This window comes from Panthera pardus, unplaced genomic scaffold (assembly GCF_024362965.1).
Source record: "Panthera pardus isolate Hobbes unplaced genomic scaffold, ASM2436296v1 HiC_scaffold_6, whole genome shotgun sequence".
NCBI lineage: Eukaryota > Metazoa > Chordata > Mammalia > Carnivora > Felidae > Panthera > Panthera pardus.
Genome location: NW_026526991.1, coordinates 119,123,611 through 119,145,816, shown reverse-complemented (window position 1 = coordinate 119,145,816; position 22,206 = coordinate 119,123,611).

Below are 22,206 nucleotides of genomic sequence, written 5' to 3'. Positions count from 1 at the left end.
TGGATTATTTTACACAGTTCCTTTTCTAACTTCCTGAGTTCGGTGGTCATTTGTATCCAGTATGACTCTGTGTACTGTGAAACGGTCTTCTGCTCTCCCATTGTCTATTAATGTGAAGGAGAAATTATTCTCAGATTCTCTGATGATCATCCCTTTCCAGAAGTAGTGTGAGAAAACTATCACCTCCCCAGCTTGGATGGCTCCTTCAAACTCTTTCTTCTCCTCAGACAAATAGATTTTGTTTCCCAGGACCGATGCTCTGCAAACCTGTCTTTTTCACCCCAGTCAGATAGTTTTATTGAAAATGCATGTGTCCAAATGTGTGTGGAAAAGCTATACTTTTAACTGATAGAAATGGGGATGGGGGAAAGGGTCCTGACTGCTGCATACCACAGCTTCTGCCTTAAGTTGGTGGCTTCCCTCATTTTGACCAGAGAATGTTAGCAAACCTCCATGGGCAGTGGCAGAAATCATCTACTGTTCTGTCCTTGGGTTCTGTCAACACTTGGTTAGTATATCTGATATGTTATTAACCAGTATTCCATATTGCCGGTGCTCTTGTAATTCTGTCTCTCGTCCAGTATTGTTGCATTTCAATGAGAAAGTAGTAAAGGGTGATGGGGAAACTGTTAACTATTCCTCATCTTAATATGGAAGTCTGTGTTTTTCTTAAAAGTTATAGAATTTGGTTTTAAAAGTATAAGTTTAATAGAGGGAAAGAAACATAGAATGAGGAATTAGTGATCCTTTTAAATTAGCTTCCATTACCAATTTGACAATAAATTATATTTAATTAAAAAATTAGCTTCAATTATATCATGTAAGAAAACACTTAAATATGATTGAACTTTTACGGATAAAAGATTTTCACCTATTTAGTACATTTTATTTGTTTTGTTTTATTTTAATTCCAGTGTAGTTAACATATAGTTTATATTAGTTTCAGGCATACAATATAGTGATTCAATGATTCCATATATTATTCAGTGCTCACCAAGATAAGTGTACTCTTTTTTTCTAAGTTTATTGGCTTATCTTGAGAGAGAGAGAAAGTGCTAGTGGAGGAGGAGCAGAGAGAGAGAGAGGGAGAGAGAGAGAATCCTAAGCAGGCTCTACACTGTCAGTGCAGAACCCAATGTGGGGCCTGAACTCACAAACCGTGAGATCACGACCTGAGCCAAAGTCAGAAGCTTAACTGACTGAACCACCCAGGTGCTCCAAGATAAGTGTACTCTTAATCCCCTTCACTTACTACATTCTAGATTTTTTCTAGTTGATGAAGATACATTTATTGTAAGTTATAATTCATTATACCTAATACTTAACTATTTGCAAATCATCTTCCATCTGTAAGGAAATTCATGGAAATGGACATAATCATTAAGACAATATGAAATATTTACGTTTCCTAGATCGGAATAATTTAATAAGACTGATAATACTTGACCTTCTTTATATTACTCTACTGGTAGTTGCATTTTTGCCATATTTCATTTTAAGAGGAAATGTAGCATTGTGGCAAAGAACACGATCTTAGGAGCCAGATCTCCTGAATTCACCTTTCGAGTTCACCAATTACTACCTACAGGTCTGGGCAATTTTACTTAACCATGTATATTTCCATTTACTCATGTACAATGTGGGAATAATAATGGTACATATGCATAAAGTTGATATGAAGATTAAATAAGTATATGGGTAGAGAATTTGGCTATGGTAAGCACTATGTATGTGACTTTTTTTTTTGTATGTGACTTTTATTAGTATTAGTTCTTTGTAGTAAATGTAGGACTATTTGGCAATTCTTGTAAACCTAATTTTTTCCTATGGTTGTGCAGAAACCTGAATGTTGAGAAGGAGTCTGTAATATGCGAGTAGAGGGAAGACCATATCTAGAAGAAGAAACAGCTTCAAAAGCCTTGAGACAGAGGTGGACTTGCCAGGTTCTTGTCTACTGTGTTCTTGACTGTAGGATAATATTAGTTGACCTGTTTCCTTCTGGAAAACCAGTATCAGTTTCTGTGAGTCTTTTTTCTTAGGCTGGGCAGATTTCTCAAAGAAGGCTCAACTAATCTCTTCCTAACCATATAAGCCTGGCAACCATATATAAATCAAGGAAGGAGGCTTTCAGAAATTTTGATTTAAGTCTTCTGTTATTCAGCATGGTTCTCTATCTTTATGACTGGAGTCTATCAGTCCAGAGGTCTTATGTTACTTTTCAGAGAATAAACATCCCTGTGTGTGTTGGCATGGGGGAGGGACGGTATATAGCTATACGTTGTGAAAATGGGCAAATGAAGATTTAATTGCTTTTAAATTATTTTCCACCAATTCTTCTATATTTAACAATCCTTCCATCCTCCCTTCCAAAGGGACTCAGCGTCACAATTTCTTGATTTTTTCTTCCTTTCTCTTTGTCGTTTATACCTTTTTTAAAAATTATTTTACTTTTGTTTTAGTGGGGTTTTGGAAGACAGTGGAATAAAAGTCTTGTTTCAACCCACCATCTTTAAGTGGTGGTCTCTCACTTCCCTTCAACTTATTTAAGATACAGTTTCCATCTCCATTATACCACTAAAATATCCCTTGCTAAGTTACTAATGATTTGTGTTGTCATATCTAAAATAAAGGCCTCCTTCTCATTTTACTTGATATTTTAGCAGCATTTTATTATGTTGACTGCTCCTCTTTGAAACAGTCTGTCTTCTGAATTTCCAGATAGCACCCTCTTCTGGTTTTCTCTCTTTGATCACCTCCTTGTCAATATTCTAAGTTAGTAAATGTTGGAGTGCCTCAAGTCTCAGTTTTAGGCCCTCTTCCGAGCTCACTCTATACCATTTCCATAGACATCCTTATCCATGATTCTGTCCTCAGTTTCCTCCCATTTCCTCTTGACTTTCAAATTTATGTCTCTAGCTAGGTATCACCTCTGAACCACAAATGCCCAGCATCTCTACTTGAATGTCTCAAAAAAGAACCTCCAAATCAACATGTTCAAAACTCAACTTAGCATCTCTTCTAACACGCATGAAACACACGCACCATCTGCCCCCAAATCATAGGTATCTTCTAAGCATTTCATATTTTAGTAAACGACAACATCAGCCATGCTGCTTGTTTCTCACCCCATGTATCTAATACATCTCCATTTCTCTTGCCTTTACCTCTGTGTAGTGAGTTCCCACTTGGAGGACAACTGCTGTCTTTCCTGGAGAATTGAATGGTTCCTTAGAAGATTTTTTGTGAACAAGAAATATACCTTGGTTGTTGCAAGCAATGAGATGTTGAGATTGTGGTCACAGCATAAGTTAGCTCAATCTGACTAATACATGTCCTAGTTTGTAACTATACATTCCTTCCAGTTAATAATTTAATGTCTTCCTCCCTTTCAATTGTTAGCTTGAGTAGAGGAGAAATTGTTTTTGTGTTTTATGAACCTGCTACAGTCTTAGCACATGGAAGGACCTCAAAAGTATGTGTTCAATGAATTAATATATTAAAAGACAACATTAAGCCTAATGTTATTGTTGACACAGTTCCTCAAATAGGTAGCCATAAGTGTTGATAGAACAAATGAATAGAAGAGTTGATATTTTTGTTATAATTTATGACATTATACCAATGGAAGCCTTAAAATATGTAGATCGTCAATTGAGAAATAGGAATTAATGCTGGAAATGAGAAAAAAGCTGTATTTTCTGAGAACCAGTTCTCATTTACACATGAAGTCAGCATCTATCCAAATTCTGATGTATAGGGAGCTTCGATAGCAGCTAGTTCATGTAAAAAGTTATTTGCTCACCTGCTTCTCAAGACAAGTGCTCTGGTCTATGTTGAAATAAGGGGAAGTGAGGCAGTTGCTCTAAGACCATCTAGGGTAGCACTTGGTGAATAGCATGTTACTCCATCATCCCTCCTAAGGAATAATCTGGAAGTTCATATTTTAAGATAGCCTTCTCTGAAATACAGCTTAGCCTCACACCTCACTAATGCTTAAGAATTGCTCTTGCTGGCTTTTCTGATCTTTCCTGCTCTGGCTAACTCCCTGCTCATTCCCTAGATTAGTCAGAAGACTTTCTGTTCAAATTCACTCTCAGCTGTGATGGCTTAAGGTCTTCTGAGGTGAGAGTCTCTTCTTAGTTGACCTTTCTCTCTTCTATCAGGAGTCCTCTGACAATTTCCAGGCACTTATAAACATTCATACATACAACGGACACATTGCAGTCTTGCTTGCTTTCTAATCTGAATAGCCTATATATCCAACCTTCAGGGACTGCTGTGAATTTTTTATTGTGTGTTCAAACCAGGAGGCTATTTTTAAACACAATTTACAAATTGGACTTTGGAAAATGAGGTGGACCAAATTCTAGCATTTACCACAAGTAAATGCCTGAAAGTCCATTTCATTAAAGAGTTTTTAATTAAAAAGAACAACCCACAGGTGCCTCATTGTTCTAGTGTACAGGATCATTCAGCAGCCTTTGGAGGAAACAGAAGAGTTGGCTCCGTGGTTATTGTCCTCCTGACAGAATTAACCTAGCAAAGAGCTGGGATGGCCATTAGAGGCCAAGGTAATTTTGTTTGAAGTGCTACCAGCCCCTCACTTTCATTTCTTTAAGTTTCCTAGAATAACAAAGAAAAGGGTAATTATGGCCTCAATTCTTTTATTTTCTTCAGACACCATTTTAATGTGAATCTCAAAGAATACCAGCTGAAAATATCACCATAGGAGAAAACCAGATGCAGAAGTGTAAATAAGGATAGAATTCTCTTTACTCCTAAACTGTAATCTGTGTGAAGGAAGGGGCAAAGATTAACACGCCTGATAGCGTACATCAGATGTAACAAACTTTCAATCAATGTTTGTTGAATGAAATTCACAAAAGATTTTTCAGTGTTTTCAATTAATAACTTATGATCTCAGAAAGATAAATTCCCAATGCTTTGTTAACTTATGATGGACTTCAGGTGTTGGTAAATTTTCTTCTTCAGGCTATGAGAGTTTCCTCTGTCTCAGGTACTGAACATATTGTCCAATAGAGCTGATCAGTTCACTCAATTTATTGGAGGAAAACAATGACAGGACTGAATAGGAGACTGGAGATAGAAAGCAGTGGGGATCAAATGGTCAACTGAAGAAGGCAGTTGCTAGAAGCAAAACTCTGTCAGTAATAATGATGAGCTTTACTTGAAATCAAAACTGCTTTGTAGATTTATTCATGCCTGTGTGCCTTAAAGTGGAGGTCCTCACGCCTGTGTCTGCATCAGAATAACCTGGGCAGGGATGGGGTCAAGTAAAAAGTGTTGATTCAGAAGCTCTAGTGCTAGGACCCAGGAATCTGCATTTTATAAGTGGTTCACGTGTCTGTGATGCACAGCTAGTCAGGAAACTCCATGCCTCTCAGCCTGTCTGGTATGAGTGGAGTGTCATGCCCTCTCCTTTGTGGAAGGAGGAGAGTCTTTTCTCAAGAACATCTATTGGGGCGCCTGGGTGGCTCAGTCGGTTGAGTGGCCGACTTCAGCTCAGGTCATGATCTTGCGGTCTGTGAGTTCGAGTCCCGCGTCGGGCTCTGTGCTGGCAGCTCAGAGCCTGGAGCCTGTTTCGGATTCTGTGTCTCCCTCTCTCTGACCCTCCCCCATTCATGCTCTGTCTCTCTGTCTCAAATAAACGTTAAAAAAAATTAAAAAAAAAAAGAACATCCATTGATGGATGAATGAATAAAGAAAATGTGGCATATATACACAATGGAATAGTATTCAGGCATAAAAAAGGAAATCTTGCCATTTGTGATAACACGGATGGAATTTAAGGGCATTATGCAAGGTGAAATAAGTCAGGCCGAGAAAGACAAATGCCGTACAATCTCGCTTATATGTGGAATCTTTAAAAAAAGAAGTCTTGGGGATGTAATGTACAGCATGACTATGGTTAATAATACTGTATTGTATATTTGGAAGTTTCTAAGAGTGTAGATCGTAAAAGTTCTCATCACAAGAAAAATATAATTATGTGAGGTGATGGATGTTAACTAGACTTATTGTGGTGATCATTTTGCAATATAAATAAATATGAAATCATCACACTGTACACTTGAAACTAATATAATGCCATATGTCAATTATCTCCAACTAGGAAAAAAAAAAAACTTCAGAAAGGATCAGTTGTAATACACTGAAAGAGAGAAGCAAGTTCATGATTGACTGAGAGAAAGCTATAGGTATTCTTAAAATTCTTCTGATGTAAAAGTTGGGGGGAAACAAAATTTTATTAAGTCTATGTCAAAAACATTTTAAATTTTAATGTGGTTCTAAGAAGGTAGTAGTTGAAAAGGCTTCAAGCGGGAGGCAGCAGAGAGGAGACAGGCCAGGAGAATCTGATAAGAAAGTGGGAGAAAACAGAAGGTATGGCTTGGGTCGCGTTCACTTGGACGCAGCAGGAGAAACCATCAGAGAAGGATCTCACTGACCACTTACAGGGGGGCAGCCAGGGCCAAACCCCTTCTTCCCCTGGCTCTACCCATGATATGGTGGGACCAGCTGCCTTCTGCAACAGCTCAGACAGTAGTTTGCCAGGTTGACCAGAGAAGGTAACTTAATCTTGCCAAGACTCTGCTGCCTCCTGCTTGAAGTCTTTTGCACTTAAAGTTGTGTCCTTTGCTGGTTCTCTGGGAATGGTAAACTTTGCCAAGCCTAAAAATCCTGGTGGTCGGTTGGTGTGCTTTCCCAGACACACCAGGCATACTAGAAAACTAGAAAATTCCCTGCCCCATTGACTCTATTGCTCTCCCAGTCTACTGTACAATCTCAAAGGACTTTCATATCTCTATCAGGATAGAAAACCTTCCTTTGATTTAAAGCTTCCACCTCTCTCCCCTGCTTACAACTTAATTACTTCAAGCAGCTTAGGGTTTCAGAAATAAAAAAAACCTGAAAGAAATTCAAACTTATTCTGAGCCAGTGTTGTACAAAAAGCCTGACTACCATCTTGGAAAGGAGAAGAGAACATAAACGGTTTCGATGAACTGTAACTGAAAACATAGTAAGCACGTGTGGATGTATTTGTGTGTATGTGCACAAGTGCTATTTATGTGAGGTTTGTTGCATTTATAGATTTATGGTTCCTTTGTTATGATAGCAGCTGGAAGCCCATGGATTGAGATCTTCTGGACTAGAGGATCTGGAAGATCCATTCCAGCTCTTGTGTTTTGTGCTTTTAGGATCTCTTTGCCCTTTGTTATCAACCTTGATTGAGAGCTTCGGCAACCTATAGCTTCTACAAATGGGCACTAAACTCTCTAGGTGCAACGACAGGAGTAACTTTGGATAGAATTGTCATTGTTGGTTGGTTGATTGGTTTTTCTAACCTGAGGTGAGATAAAAATACTTTCAGAGTGCTCTCTGGACAAATCATGGCAACAACCCTCCACTAACCACATGCCTTGAGGCATTTCTTGCTCAGGTACCCAAGGGATAGCCAGTGCCTACAACAGCCACAGACTGTATTTCATGAGTTCTTCCACATAGAAGCAGCTGTTCTTTAATATTTCACTTTGAAACCTCAATTCTATGACTTTTGGCCATGGCATGTTGCAAAGCTTTCAATCCAAAACACAAGTACAGTGTGTACTTCAGAAAAGGTTATATGCTTACAGCAGCATTTCTGAATACACCTGTTGACAACATTTTAGAGATGGGTTTATTAGCCTCATAAAAGCATCACTGTGGTTAGACCGAAGTGTCTAAAATGACTTTCCTCTGATTTTTTTGGCAGCCGGTACAAAAACAATTACTCAGGGTCACAGACGTATCAGACTCTTGCTTTGGACTTAGGGTAGCGTATGGACTTTCGATGGCATGTAGGCTCACTGCCATGTGCTAATCTGCCTAATGGCATTTGCAGCCATTGTGCTGAGTGTCACTGGTCTAATTATAAGAGGGGTGAGGGTGAGCTGGAGGGCTGAGGTGCACAGCAGCTCTGCCTCTCCCGCGTGCTGACGTCAGCGGCCTTTTCACGTCAACATAGGAAGCAGCACGGCACAGACTAGGCCTCACAGCCTAGCGCAGGGCCCTGCTTCCTTCTGTTCTGTGCTGCTCGACTTCCTTCTCCTGATGCAGCTGGAGTAAACACGTATGTTTTTACCTTTGAAAGTAAACTCTAAGTGACCCTAATGGTGAAATCTTTAAACGTGTATACCTCTGGTTTCCTAGGTGATAATTTAATATCATTCCTCCTTGTTTCCAGCCTACCTGGAAACTATTCCATTTCACTTTGGTCCTTTTTTTTAGCGTGATTTCCATGATATTGGCCCCATCAAAACTGGCAGGATTCCCTTACCATCTGTAAGAAGTATATCTTTAGTGACATTAATATTACATGTAGTAATGCATGCCTATATGCAGGACTAACCATGTTTAAAATAAATAGATGAGACAAATAGAGTTTTGGGATTAAGAATTGTTATTCTAAGTACTTCCTCTGCTCTTTTATTTAGAAACAATTTAAGCATCCATTTTTTTAAAAAACCATGCAAATACATTACTGCTATAGTAATAAAATAAAGAAAGGAATTGTTATAGCGCTAATCATGCGGACTATAATTATGTTTATGGCTTACTTTCAACTTGCTATGGGCAAAATAAAGGTCAAGAACCATTAATTTTTTTTTAAATGTTCTTTTGTATTTTTTTTTCCCGTGGGGAAGGGTTCACTATTTTTGTGTTATACAAGGAATCTGACTCTTAAAAGTTCTTGCTAGGAGACATAGACGGAATGTTTGTGTCCCCCTAAAATTCATATATTGAAAGCTAACCCCCACTGTGATGGTATCTGGAGGTGGGGCCTTTGGGAGGTGATTCCTCATGAATGAGATCAGTGCTGTCATAAAGGAGACTCCAGAGGGTGCCCTCACCCTTTCTGCCGGGTAAGACACAGATAACAGACAACAATCTATGAACCAGGAAACAGGCTGTCCCCGGACACTGAGTCTGCCATGGCCTTGTTCTTGGACTCCCCAGCCTCCAGACTGTGAGAGATAAATGTTTTGTTATTCAGGCCACCCCGTGTATGCTATTTCTTTTACAGCAGCCCTAACAGAAGGACAGTGGGACGTACCTTGTCTGATAACATAGGCATGACACTGGCATGAAGGAAGGCAGCCTTTGCCAAGACTTCAAGTTAACTTGGATTGAATGATGAAATATATAGACACAGAGGTTATGGTCATCATTTTATGGGCTAGAGTGGTGAGGTAGGCAGAATGGATTCCAGAAATGTCTATGCTTCAATCCCTGGATTCAAGGGAAATTACCCTGGATTATCTGGGTGGGCCCAATTTAATTGCATTAATCTTTAAAAGCCAAGGACTTTCTCCAGCTGGAGTCAGAGACATGTGACAGAAGGGAGATTCAAAGTATAAAGAGAGAGCCTGCTGTTGCCGGCTCTGAAATGGAGGGGGTTTTATGGTGAGGATATAGCAAGGAAAGGAGGACCCTAGTCCTGCAGCCACATGGAAATGAACTCTTCCTATAACGGGAATGAGCCCAGAAGTGGATTCTTCCCCCACAGAGCTTCTGGATAAGAGCCCACACCAGCTGACATCTGACCTTGATTTCCACCTTTGGAAACACCTAGCAGAGAATTCAATCAAGCCACTAGGATTTCTAACCATAAGAACCGAGGGAACCAAATAGAAGCACGAGAAACAAAACGTGTTGTTTAAAGCACCTTTGAGTGCTCATGGATTCCATTTGGGGTGAATGTCCTAGCTCGATGGTTCTCAGTCTGGATGCATTCCATAAGTACCTGAGGAGCTTTGTGAACCTGTCAGTGCCCAGACCACACTCTCAAAGTTTGTGAATTAATTAATTATAGCCACTGCTCTTTCAGTGACTATAAAGTGAAATTAGAATTGATAACTAGTGGCTAACCCAACAACTAAGGCATCGGGTGACACAGGAGTGACTGAGACAGGTTTTCAATGCCTCCTAAAGACAATTGGTGTAAAGCTTCATCAGTGTTTTTTAAATCACGCCAATCCTGAATGATCTGCTGTAAAATTTCTTGAAACTTGTTGGAGGAAGGCATATATAAATAAAACTAAAGGCCAAACCCTAGTTTTACTTGAGGAATTTCTTCAGTGTTTTGTGTGTGAGAGAGACAGAAAACGAGAGAGAAAAATCATTAATAATGTATTTTGAGCCCTCCAGAGAATTGATGATCTCCACATGAATTTCTCTTTTAATCTTCCCTCACCCCTGTCTTCAGAGAAAACCTTACTCATTCCTCACTTCCTTCCGTCTCTTCTTGCAAATGCAACTTTCTGTCTTCTGCCCCACAGATCTCACTTGAACCTCTTAATTGGTGCAAAATGCTCCCTAATTGACCTCAACCCACTGTCTATTCTGTAGACTTGTGTGCTCTGTTTTTGCACTTCCTTAACTTGTGGTACTTGAATACTGTGTGTGTGTGTGTGTGTGTGTCTGTGCATGCACAAATAAACTATGGGCTTTCTGAGAAGAGATACACATTCTCTCAGATTAATTTAATTCCTTTAACACATTTTTATTAAACTCCTATCATGTATCAACAACTGTTATAGTTGCTGGAGATATAAATAACAAAGTCTCACTTCTCATGGAGCTCACATTTGGTATTGGAAGGCAAATGCTAAGCAAGTAAATATATGGTGATAGTGATGAAGAAAAATAAAGGCAAAAAAAATGGAAAATGAAGGGCATAGAAGGAATGCTGTTTTGGATAAGTTGATCTGGAAGGTCTCTGACAAGGAGATACAACAAACATCCTGGGGAATAGCGGTTCAGGCCAAAAGGACAGTGGAGTGTAAAGTCCCTGTGACATCTGGAGAGCTGTGTGTGTGCCAGGAACAAGGAGGAGGCCAAAGGGAGATTAGCAGGTGATGGAACCAAAGAGATAAGTGGGGCCAGATCAGATAAGACCTGTAGGCTAGTATAAGGATTTTATTTTATTCTGAGAGAGTTAAGGAGATTTTGGAGGGTTTCAAGCAGAGAAAAGACATGATAACTGTCTTCTATCTGTCCCCTGTCCTTGGGTATTATATTCCTTGAAAAAAAAAATGTCACTCTTAACCATTTCCTTGTATGTATGCTGTGCTCTTCTAACTATCAAACTCAGACCCTAGTAAGGATAAGTTTGCCTCCCAATTGCCAAATCCAGGGCCTTTTTCCCCAATATTTATTTTTCTAGACTTTTGGCAACCTTTAATGCCTTTGACCATGGCCTCCATTCTGAAACTGAGAGCATTCTGAAAATGCTCCTACTTCACTCTGAAATAAACTTGTCTTGGCATGTGTGCTTCAAACCCTTGATGACTTTCCGCTGTGTACAGGGTAAGTCTGTGCTCTTTAGCCTGGTGTGAAAAGCCCTTCACAATCTGGTCCTAATTTATCCTTTCAAAAAAAATTTTTTTTGATGTTTATTGATTTTTGAGACAGAGACAGAGCATAAGTGGGGGAGGGGCAGAGAGAGAGCGAGAGAGCGAGAGAGAGAGAGAGAGACAGAATCCAAAGCAGGCTCCAGGCTCCGAGCTGTCAGCACAGAGCCCGACGTGGGGCTCAAACTCACGAACCATGAGATCATGACCTGAGCCGAAGTCGGATGCTTAACTGACTGAGCCGCCCAGGCACCCCCAAATTTGCCTTTTCAAAATTTAATTGATGCGTCTTTATTTTCATGCATGTTCAATTTTTATATACTTGATATTGTATTCTACTTTTTCCCACATCATGCTATTTCCATTTTGCTCTAGACTTTTCCCCCCACCCCCTCCACCCATTAACCTCTTCCTCAATACACACACACACACAAGTCAGTATTTTTAGTTTGGTGTAGATTCTGTCTTAATTTTCCCCATGTGCGTACAAACCTATACAAATAGAAATATGCGAGCATAGGATATTTGTTTGTAACTATGGAAATACCATGTGTGTATATTAGTTAAGGTTATCCACAGAAACAGAATTAATAGGATATATATATATACACACACACACGTATATACTGTATATACGTATATATATGTATATATATGTATGTGTGTATATATATGTATATATGTATGTATATATATGTGTGTATACATACATATGTATGTATATACATATATATATATATATATATATATATATGACACTTGAAACTGCACTCATGAGTTCCAAGGCGTTCTGGAGGCAGAATTCCTTCTTTCTTTGGGAAACCTCAGATTTTTTTTCTCTTAAAGCCTTCAACTGATTGGATGAGGCCTACCCATACTATGGAAGGTAATCTGATTTACTCAAAGTCTACTTACCTAACTGTTAATCACATCTTAAGAAACCAGTATCTTCGCAGCAACATCTGGACTGATGTTTGACCAAATATCCGGGCACCATGGTCTAGTCAAACGGATACATAAAATTAACCATCACCATGCATTTCTTTACAGCTGTTTTTTTTTTCTCACTAACAAGTTATCATTGACATCCTTCCATGTCCATAGCTACAGATCTTACTTACTCTTCTTAATAACTACATAACATTTCATATTTTCCATATATTTTTAACAAGATCATGTACTACGGTTTATTTAGCCATTTGCCAATTGATGGATATTCAGGTTATTTTCAGTGATTTCTTTCCTCTATTATTTCCTATTATTTTCCTCTATTTTCAGGGAGGTCACTACAAATAATGCTACGCCTTGCAATTATTTTAGTAGATAGTATTGGATTACTTTTTCAAACTGTAGTATCTATCTTTCTACCAGCTGTATGTGAGAGAAATGTTTCCTTTGTTCTAGCTGGCACAGAAAATTAGTATTCTGTGTAATTACCCTGTACACAATGGAAAGTCATCAAGGGTTTGAAGCACACATGCCAAGATAAGTATATTTCAGGGTGAAGTAGGAGCATTTTCAGAATGCTTTCAGTTTCAGAATGGAGGCCATGGTCAAAGGCGTTAAGGGTTGCCAAAAGTCTAGAAGAATGAATATTGAAAAAAGACACTGGATTTGGCAATTGGGAGGCCAATCTAATGTATGGAATGTGGCATATTATAATACCTTTAATTGGTATTTTCCAGACTATCAGTGAAGTTGGGCATATTTTTTTATGTTTACTAACCATATGGATTGTTGTTTTTGAATTCATTTTAAAAATTGGATTGTATTCCTTTACATTTTTTGCATTGATTTCTATGCCTTTTTTAAAGATCAATTTAACTATTACAGAATTGAACTTTCGATCTCTCGTGTGGTTTGCAAATAATTGTTACAGCCTGTCATTTGTCTTTTTGACATTGTGGAATCATTTATCGTTACAAATATTTTTCTTAAGTTTCTTTTTATAATCAGAACTGCCTTATGGATTATAGCTTTGGAGCTCCCCATTTTGCTAAAGAACTCTAAGTTTCATCTTGTTTTTCAATTCTTAAACATTTAAGTCTTTAGTTTATCTAGACTTTATTTTTGTATTTGGTGTGGGATGAGGTCTAAATTTGTTTTCCTCAAAATGGTTAGTCAATTATGCTAGCCAAATTCGTCAAAAAATTACTACATTTTAATTTAGAGGAGAGAGGGCTAAGTAAGCCATCCTTTCTCCTCTAACTTAAAATACCATTTTTGTTCCGTGTCAATTTCCCAAGGATATTCAGATCTTTTTGTGGATTCTGTATTGATTTTTCTGCCACTTCTATGTTAGTTTGATCAAAGAAACTTTAAAATAAGTTTTTATGGCTGGTAGGGAAAGTCAACAACTTCTTCAGCCTCAAACACAATATGCTTTATTCCTATTTCTTTTAATTTCATAACACTATTGGAGGCTTATTTCTCCATGCAAACATCAAATTACTTTACCCAAATTCCAAAAATAAAATAAATAAAATAACTCCTACTGTACTAAATCAAACACACAACCCTCTAAGATTTACTTATAATTGCATTATATGTTATTTCAGGGAGGAACATTGCTGTGTTCATGATATTAAAATCTTCCCTTCTCAATAGAAAGTGCTTATTTGCTGAACCAATATCATAATAGTTGCTTCAAGTTGATCGGGCCTCAAGGAGAACTCGCCCATTGGGTCTGGATGATATTACTTCACTGATTTAAAAGCACTAAGATAAAAATAGGTGAAATTTAGTAGAGTAAAATTTCATATTTTCGCAAGTTTCTCTCTTTGCTGGATAAGGACCTAATATTTCCCATCAGTATATCCACCCTTTAGTATTCCAAGGAGCAAGGAATCCCCAGGAGACCAAGAGAGGTCAAGAGAGGTCAAGAGAGGGTGCTGCTGATTCCTATGGGCAATTGCACCCTTGCCCCACACATGTCTTCCTGTGGTGGGAGGAGGGACCCAGTCCCCTGTGCACCCTACCCAGGCTTAGGAGGAAGGTGCCACAAGAGGTTCTCTGGGGCTCCTCTCCCTCACCTGAGCCTCCCGGCCTGGCCGCACTGTTCTCAGACCTTTGCATCCTGTTAGATACCCAGCAATTGTGCCATGGCCGGGACAACATGAGCGGGCCTGGCACTCTGCAGCTCTTGTCCTTCATGCCGGCCTGGTATGCAAGTTCTCGTGTTTCCTCATTTCCCTTGAGTTCAGGCCTGTTTGTTTTGTGTTCTTTTTGCCCTTTCTCAACCCATAAAATAACTCCAGAGCACATGGTTTTCTTCACCACTGAGAAAGCAGCCCAGATAGATGGCTGTTCAGTTAACCCAGTCCAGGCATGAAGGATTTGAAGACAGACCAGTGAATAGCCTGAGCAAAGCCCGGGCAAAAATCGCCCTGGCCCAAGGGCACAGTGACTGTCAACCCACTGCTCACATTGTGCCCGGGGCTCTGGGAAGAATGGGCAAGTATGTTTGCCTGAATCTCTGTCCTTGTCTGTATTCTCTCTGTATGGATATTACCAAAAAAAAAAAAAAAAAAAAAAAAAAAAAAAAAGAATTGTCCATCTGTCACCAACCCATGGCTCTCCTGGCAGTCTGCCTGAGTCAAGCTGCAGTAGTTACTTCCTTGTTCCTTCTGCAGGTTGACATTTTCCAACATCTGCAGCCTCAATGTTGAGCAAATAAATGGCTGTCAATTCGCTCAGAGGGAATAGTCTTCATTTCTCTTGTGACCTATGTCTAGAACACATGGCAGGGCCTGAGCTGTCTGTCCTCTTTATTAGCAGAGTCTCCCAGCTCTCAGGTCTGGTGCGTGGTCGGATGTTTGCAAAAAACCACTTTATTGGACGTAGTGGCTAATAAAAAGTTAGCATTTGGTATCACAAGTTGGGGCTACACTCTGAGTGCATATTTTTGAATAACGTTTGAAGAAAACGTCCTTCCTTTGGAAAAGCTAAGAATGCCTTTTTTAAAAATAGACCTATTCTAATGTCAATTTTCTGCCTGAATAAAAGTGAATGAATATTAAACATTGCTGCAGGCCATCTTGTCAGTGGCATTAAAGATTCTCTGCTATAATAAATAATTCTGTAAAAGCACAAATTTTGTCTAAGCAACGTTCAGCCCCATTTTTTATAATGTATTTTCAGTCCAGGGTACATATATTTGCAGCTTAATGTGTGAACATGAAATGTAGGTTTGCGAATGAGTAGCATATATTTTGAAATAGCGGTATACCCCTGTAGAAAAGGTGGGCCAGTGGCTAAATGGAGAGCAGACGATTCCTCCTAGTAGGAAGGTAGTGTATGTCATGGAGGAAAAGTGAGTCATATCCGGCACTACTGAATTGTTATTCACTTGAGTAACACATTAGGTGTCGGCTGAGGGAGATGTGATGTGTCGTGTAAAAAGAGCATTGGGCTCAAATCAGCAGCCTTGGTTTCAAGAAGGTGGCGGCTTTACTACTCATCAACTGTGTGACCTCGGGCACCTTATTTATGCTTTCTGAGCATCACTTTTAATTGACTACAAAAGGGAAGTATCCGACTATGTGGGAGTTCTAAACCGCATTATTTTACACATTGGCGTGTCTCAATCGATGCTGAGGTAAGTAATTTATTGCTACTAGAAATAAAGTCCTGACGCTTGCAAACAATTTATGGTTGTAGCACAGATAAGTTCAGTTAGCCCTGTGATGTCATTCTCACCAACTTGGCTTCTGAAGTGGTTTCTTGTGCAAGAGAGAAGGTGTGAGTTGTGGCCGCCACCCTGGTAAGACAAATGTCACTGCCACCAAAAACTTCCAAATGACCGATTTCATTATTTACATGCCTAGAAAATGTTTTCATGGATACCATTCCCAGGAAGTTTCTGGATATTTGCCTCGCTTCCATACAAATATCTCCTGTCGGTGTTTTCTCAGTATTTTGCCCACATCTGGACATAGCATGAAGAAGCCAGTATGTTTTGTAATCGTTTTATTTTAGAGAGACAGCATGAATGGGGGAGAGGGGCAGAGTGGGGAGAGAGAGAGAATGAATCTCAAGTAGGCTCCATATTCAGCACAGAGCCCAATACAGGGCTCTATCTCAGGATCCTGGGATCGTGACCTGATCTGAAATCAAGAGTTGGATGCTTAAGCAACAGAGCCACCCAGGTGCCTCAGAAGGCAGTATCTCTTAAATGTGATCCACCTTGTATGAACTAATGGGCTGGATTTTCCCCCCAGCATTCCCTCCAGTGAACTACCCCTTATGCAGTTAACAAGGGAGGACTTTCACACATGCCAAGTGGGGTGGCTGAGGGAGCAGATGCTAACTACGTCCAGAGGTAGAAATGTATCTGGAAGCAGAAGCATCTCTGGAATGTTTCTGCTGCTCTTCTGATGCTGGGTATTTGCTGCTGGCTGCCTGATCACAGAGCCTGACTCCCTTGCGTTTGAGGACTTGGAGTTTCAAGCTCCATATTTGCGGCTTCTAGCTTTTCTTTGCCTCAAGGCATCTTAATACAGGTATGTGATATGGGTTGAGCCGTAATGAATCTCCTTTCTTCTCCTGCCTGCTCCACCCATAGCCCACCTGCTCCCACTGAACACACAACTTAAAGAAACACCAATAAATGGACGGGAGAACACCAAAGAATGGTGGAAACAGCCAAGGTAGTGAGGACTCAGCCAAGTCTGGGGGCTTCTTTAACTGCTTCTTCTTTGCCTGGCAGGGGGTTAAATTTTCCATACGTTGATTTGTTGATGCACATGACTCCGTGAGGTAGGCATTAATATCCACATTTTATAGGTGAGAATGCTGAGGCTCAGAGAAATTAAGTAACTTTTCACCCAACTGGTAGCCACTGGATAAGATTCACAGGCAGGCAATCTGGCTCCAAAGTCAAGGCTCTTGACGACTCTTCTTACCACGTCATCTGTACTGCGAGTTAACTGAGCTTCTGCAGCTATTTTCGCCTAACTATCCCATGAAGTCACTCTTATTATCCAAACATTCCATTTGAAGAATCCAGGGATCCGTGAAATTAAGTAATGTGACTAAGGTCACGTGGCTGGAAATAGTGACAGGCAGTGAAGGAGCTGGGATTTGAATCTAGGTCTGGGATCTGACGTAGGAAATGTAAGAGGAACACAAGAAAGCGAGCATCAGTACCTTCCTTTTGGAAGGCCAGGACTTCCCAGAAGCAGATGAAAGGAGACCACTCCTAGGACGAACCTGGAAAGGACGGATAGATTTTGTCTAGGAGAAATACTTAGAGGAAGTCGATAGGAAGCTAAAGAAGTTCAGATGTTAGTACTAAGCCCCATTCTCAATGTACAGAAGTTTGCTCTCAGCTTCTGGAAAGCAAAAGCTGCAGCAGCTGACTGTGTACCCTCAGCCTCGCGGGGACAGTCCCCCGCCCCAAGACTGTGTTGTGCTAGCCTCGCTAAGACTGCCAAGAGCTTCATTTACCGCTGCTACAATATCTCCACTAGCTAGTGTTCACATTAAGGGAAACAATTAGAAAGTTAATTGGTTTTTTTTTTTTTTTTTTTTTCCTTCCTTGCTTCTCTATTTCCGAAGCCACTCTGCCTTGATCGGGAGCCTAAGTGCTTTTATGCGCTCACCAACCTTGCTTCCAGGGTTTCGATGCAAGATTTGTAAAGACATAGCATTGCAGAGAAGCCAGCCCATGAATGTGAAAGTTTAATTTCTAATGACTGTCCTCAGTGGAAGCTCTTTACCCATTTATATACAATTAATTTTTAGAACAGAAATAAAGATAGCTTGTCAATTGCTCTTTTTGGAGTTTGTCAGTGACATTTGTATTTGAAACCACCTTTCCAGCATTTTCAGAAGGAAGCAAACCCAGAATAAGCAAGTGGACAGTCTGAAATGAAGTATCAGTAAGTGACAAAAGTCTGTTACAGAGTCCATGCGTTTTGTCCAACCAGAAATGCTCTTTTTGGAGTTTGTCAGTGACATTTGTATTTGAAACCACATTTCCAGCATTTTCAGAAGGAAGCAAAACCAGAATAAGCAAGTGGACAGTCTGAAATGAAGTATCAGTAAGTGACAAAAGTCTGTTACAGAGTCCATGCGTTTTGTCCAACCAGAAATGCGGGAGTCTCAGGGTCGCCTGGGTAGCTCAGTCAGTTAAGCGTCTGACTCTTGATTTCAGCTCAGGTCATGACCCCACAGTTCATGAGTTCAAGTCCCGCTTTGGGTTCTGCGCTGACAGTGCGGAACCCTCTTGGGATTCTCTCTCTCCCTCTCTCTCTGCCCTTCCCCTGCTCGCTCTATCTCTCCCCCTCAAAATAAGTAAATAGGGGTGCCTGGGTGGCGCAGTCGGTTAAGCGTCCGACTTCAGCCAGGTCACGATCTCACGGTCCGTGAGTTCGAGCCCCGCGTCAGGCTCTGGGCTGATGGCTCGGAGCCTGGAGCCTGTTTCCGATTCTGTGTCTCCCTCTCTCTCTGCCCCTCCCCCATTCATGCTCTGTCTCTCTCTGTCCCAAAAATAAATAAAAAACGTTGAAAAAAAAAATAAGTAAATAAACATTAAAAAAAAAAGAAATGTGGGGGTCTTTTGCTGGTTAGAAATTATTAAAAAAAAACGAAAGAGCCAAATTAGAAGCAGGATATTCTGATAGTGGAAATCAGGCTCAGAACGACACAGGGTAAGGACAATCATGTGGGGCCATTAAATGTAAGGACAAATAATTTCCCATACCTTAACACACTTTCAGAGTACCACATTTTTTAAATAAAATAATTGCTAGTTATACTCTTCTCAAGCATAAAATCAAATTATGTTTAGTACAGACTAACAAAAACAGGGTCACAATTAATGTTCTTTATAAATAATTCAATAAAAATAATAATGTTTTCCTGAAATATGATTCAAAGGAATGTAATTTATCTGAAAAATGGATTTGTGTGGAGTACTTCTTCTGCAAAGATGCTAGGTGATACGTTAGTTTATATATATCAGTGAGTGTGGTGCATCTTATCTTACTTATAAGTTTGGCATTATACTCCTAGTTTTAGATGGGGCCATGAGTTACAGCAAGGGGCATGGACTTAACCAGTGTTTGAGCGTGCCAGGGCCGATCCAAGATGCCATCCCCTCTCTCCACTTACTGGTTTCATCCTATGCAAGTTCAACCTGGAAGGTTGGAGGGAAATCATGGAGAACCGTATTGCTATCCTCTTTTGGTCCTCCAAACAATTCCTCCCCTCCCCTCCCCTCCCCTCCCCTCCTCTTCCCTTCCCTTCCCTTCCCTTCCCCTCCCCTCCCCTCCCCTCCCCTCCCCTTCCCTTCTCCTCCCCTCCCCTTCCCTCCCCCTCTTTCCCCCCTTCCCTTCCCTTCCCTTCCCTTCCCTTCCCTTCCCTTCCCTTCCCTTCCCTTCCCTTCCCTTCCCCTCCCCTCCCTTCCCTTCCCTTCCCTTCCCCTCCCTTCCCCTCCCTTCCCCTCCCCTTCCCCTCCCCTTCCCCTCCCCTCCCATCCCCCTCCCTCCTTCTCTTCTCTCCATTTCCTTCTCTCATTAAATTGAATTGGAAATTAAAATATTCTTTGCCTTAGGTAAATGGGAGATTACAAAATTTCAGCCTTACCCCAATGTTAGGCAAGAAAACCTGAGTACACACCTAGTACGATATTAAAGCACTCCAATGATATGACCTAGCACCATACAATTCAGTTGGATTTTGCATAGTGGTGGCAGTGAAGTGAAGTAGCATCTATCATTAATTGAGCACTTACTGTATGCCAAGCACTCCATTCTACAGGGTAAGAACATATCCAACATGAATTTTACTTACATGGTGAGAAAATATGCAATGTTTATGAAATCATTTTTGTAATTCATCCAAATCTATACTCTGTTTGATATTAACCAAATCAAGTTTGTTTTTTACCCTGACTTTTACCACTCATGGTTTGCTATCATATGTCAAGCCCCCAGCCTCTCCTACAAGTCTGCTGTGAGCCATAATGGATTTATCTAGTAATATGTCCTTTTTTTTTCTAGTAATATGTCCTTGAATGACATAATGAGTTCACCTCTTGATTGCCATATGTTTTGTATTTTCTGAGTAAAGCTGTCACTTCCTTTTATTTATATTCTAATTTTTCTCTTGTAGATGTCAAGTAATGTTGCTTCACTATTTTGTCATTTCATGAGGCCACGGGACCAGAGTTCTGGCTCTGCCATTAGTTAGTTTTGAGATCTCCATTTATTCAGTTAGTATCCCTTGACTTCAGTTTTCTCATCATTAGAATAAAGAGTGGTCCTTAAGCTTCAAATGTCCCTTCCAACTCTAAAAGTATGTTATTTTATGATTCAATTTACACCCTTCATGATCCATAATCCTTGCTCATATCTCCTTTATCTAGAATGGAACTGTAATGATGTAAACCATCATTTGGACAATACCTGATGCTACGTTCCCACTCCCGACCAATTAAATCTGGGGGCGGAGTCCAACATCATATTTTCAAAAGTTCTCCAGTTTATTCAAATCTGCAGCTAGAATTAACAACTACTAGTCTTCACTAAAGCATCCTGATTTTATCTTGGTGTCTCTACTGGTCACTGCTACAAATCAACAGACAGAAGAGAAAGGGAAAAATGTTCTAAGATCCTTCTGTATGGAAGCAAGGGACCAGGGGTCTGATAGGAGGAAGGTAGCCAGTAGCAGAAGAGGTATTCATGGCTTTGGAAGATATTATAAAGGAGCCATTCTTATTCAGGTACAGAATATAATCTTTCAAAGGCTTGGCTGGTGGAATTCGAGAATAACCAAGAAAAAGAGTGTTTGGTCCTCCATTTTAACCACTGTTTAAATTTGAGTTTTCTCCCACAAAAATATACCTCCAGTTTTATAAGGCACAGCAATAGATATAAAGTATGCTTTATGGTATGCTTGGGGTCAGCATTGCAGGCGTGGAGCTCCACAAACATGGGTCCATGCACACATCTGTTACAAATCTAGCCTGTGTCCCATGTTGCATGGCCTCCCCGTTCATGAAGTCCACTTCCTTGGAAAGCTGCCTTGGAGCAATCGAACTGGAATCGATAACTCAGAGCTTTTTTTCTTGACTGAAACTTCTACCTTTCTTCCCATAAAAAAGAAATGGTTGAATTTAAAGCAATATGTGCTCAGGGCTGAGACCACCATGAAATTCTACAACTACATTTGATGACGACAACAATAAGGGGTGAGTTATGAAAAGTTAAGTGTAGGGTGAGAGGTGGCATAGAGCAGTAGAGACACTGGCTTATGTGCCCCTGCTTCTGGAAATTAGACTCACTCTGCCACTGAGTGATTTGATCCTGCAGACTTCTTTTTAACTTTTAAAAGTTCTCCGTTTTCAGAAATGTGGAACGGGAGCAGGTGACAGGATCCTCTCCAGGGTCCCTTTCATCAGTCAGGTTCTACAGTTTTCAGCTTATGTGTCACTAGCTGTACTTTCTTTGGCTAACAAATGGATTGTCTAATTTTCCTCTTTAATTGGTACTGAAGTTTCTAAGACTTCTACGAGATGGGGTCACATGGAAGGCAGAGAGCCCAGTGGCTGTCTTCTCCAGAGGAGGTATTAGACCAAGGGACTTCATAAGTCCCAGTGACAGTGCTGCATCCTGATTGATTCCTCACTTTAATTTCATCTAGGCTTTTATATCTGCAGGAGAAAATTTGTTTTTTACATGTCCTGATGTGTGAAATTCTATTTATCATTTTTAACATTTCTAGAACAGTTCCCTTTGACCTTCAATCTAATGCTTTCCATCCCTGAGCAAAACTCTTTCCATAGCTAGAG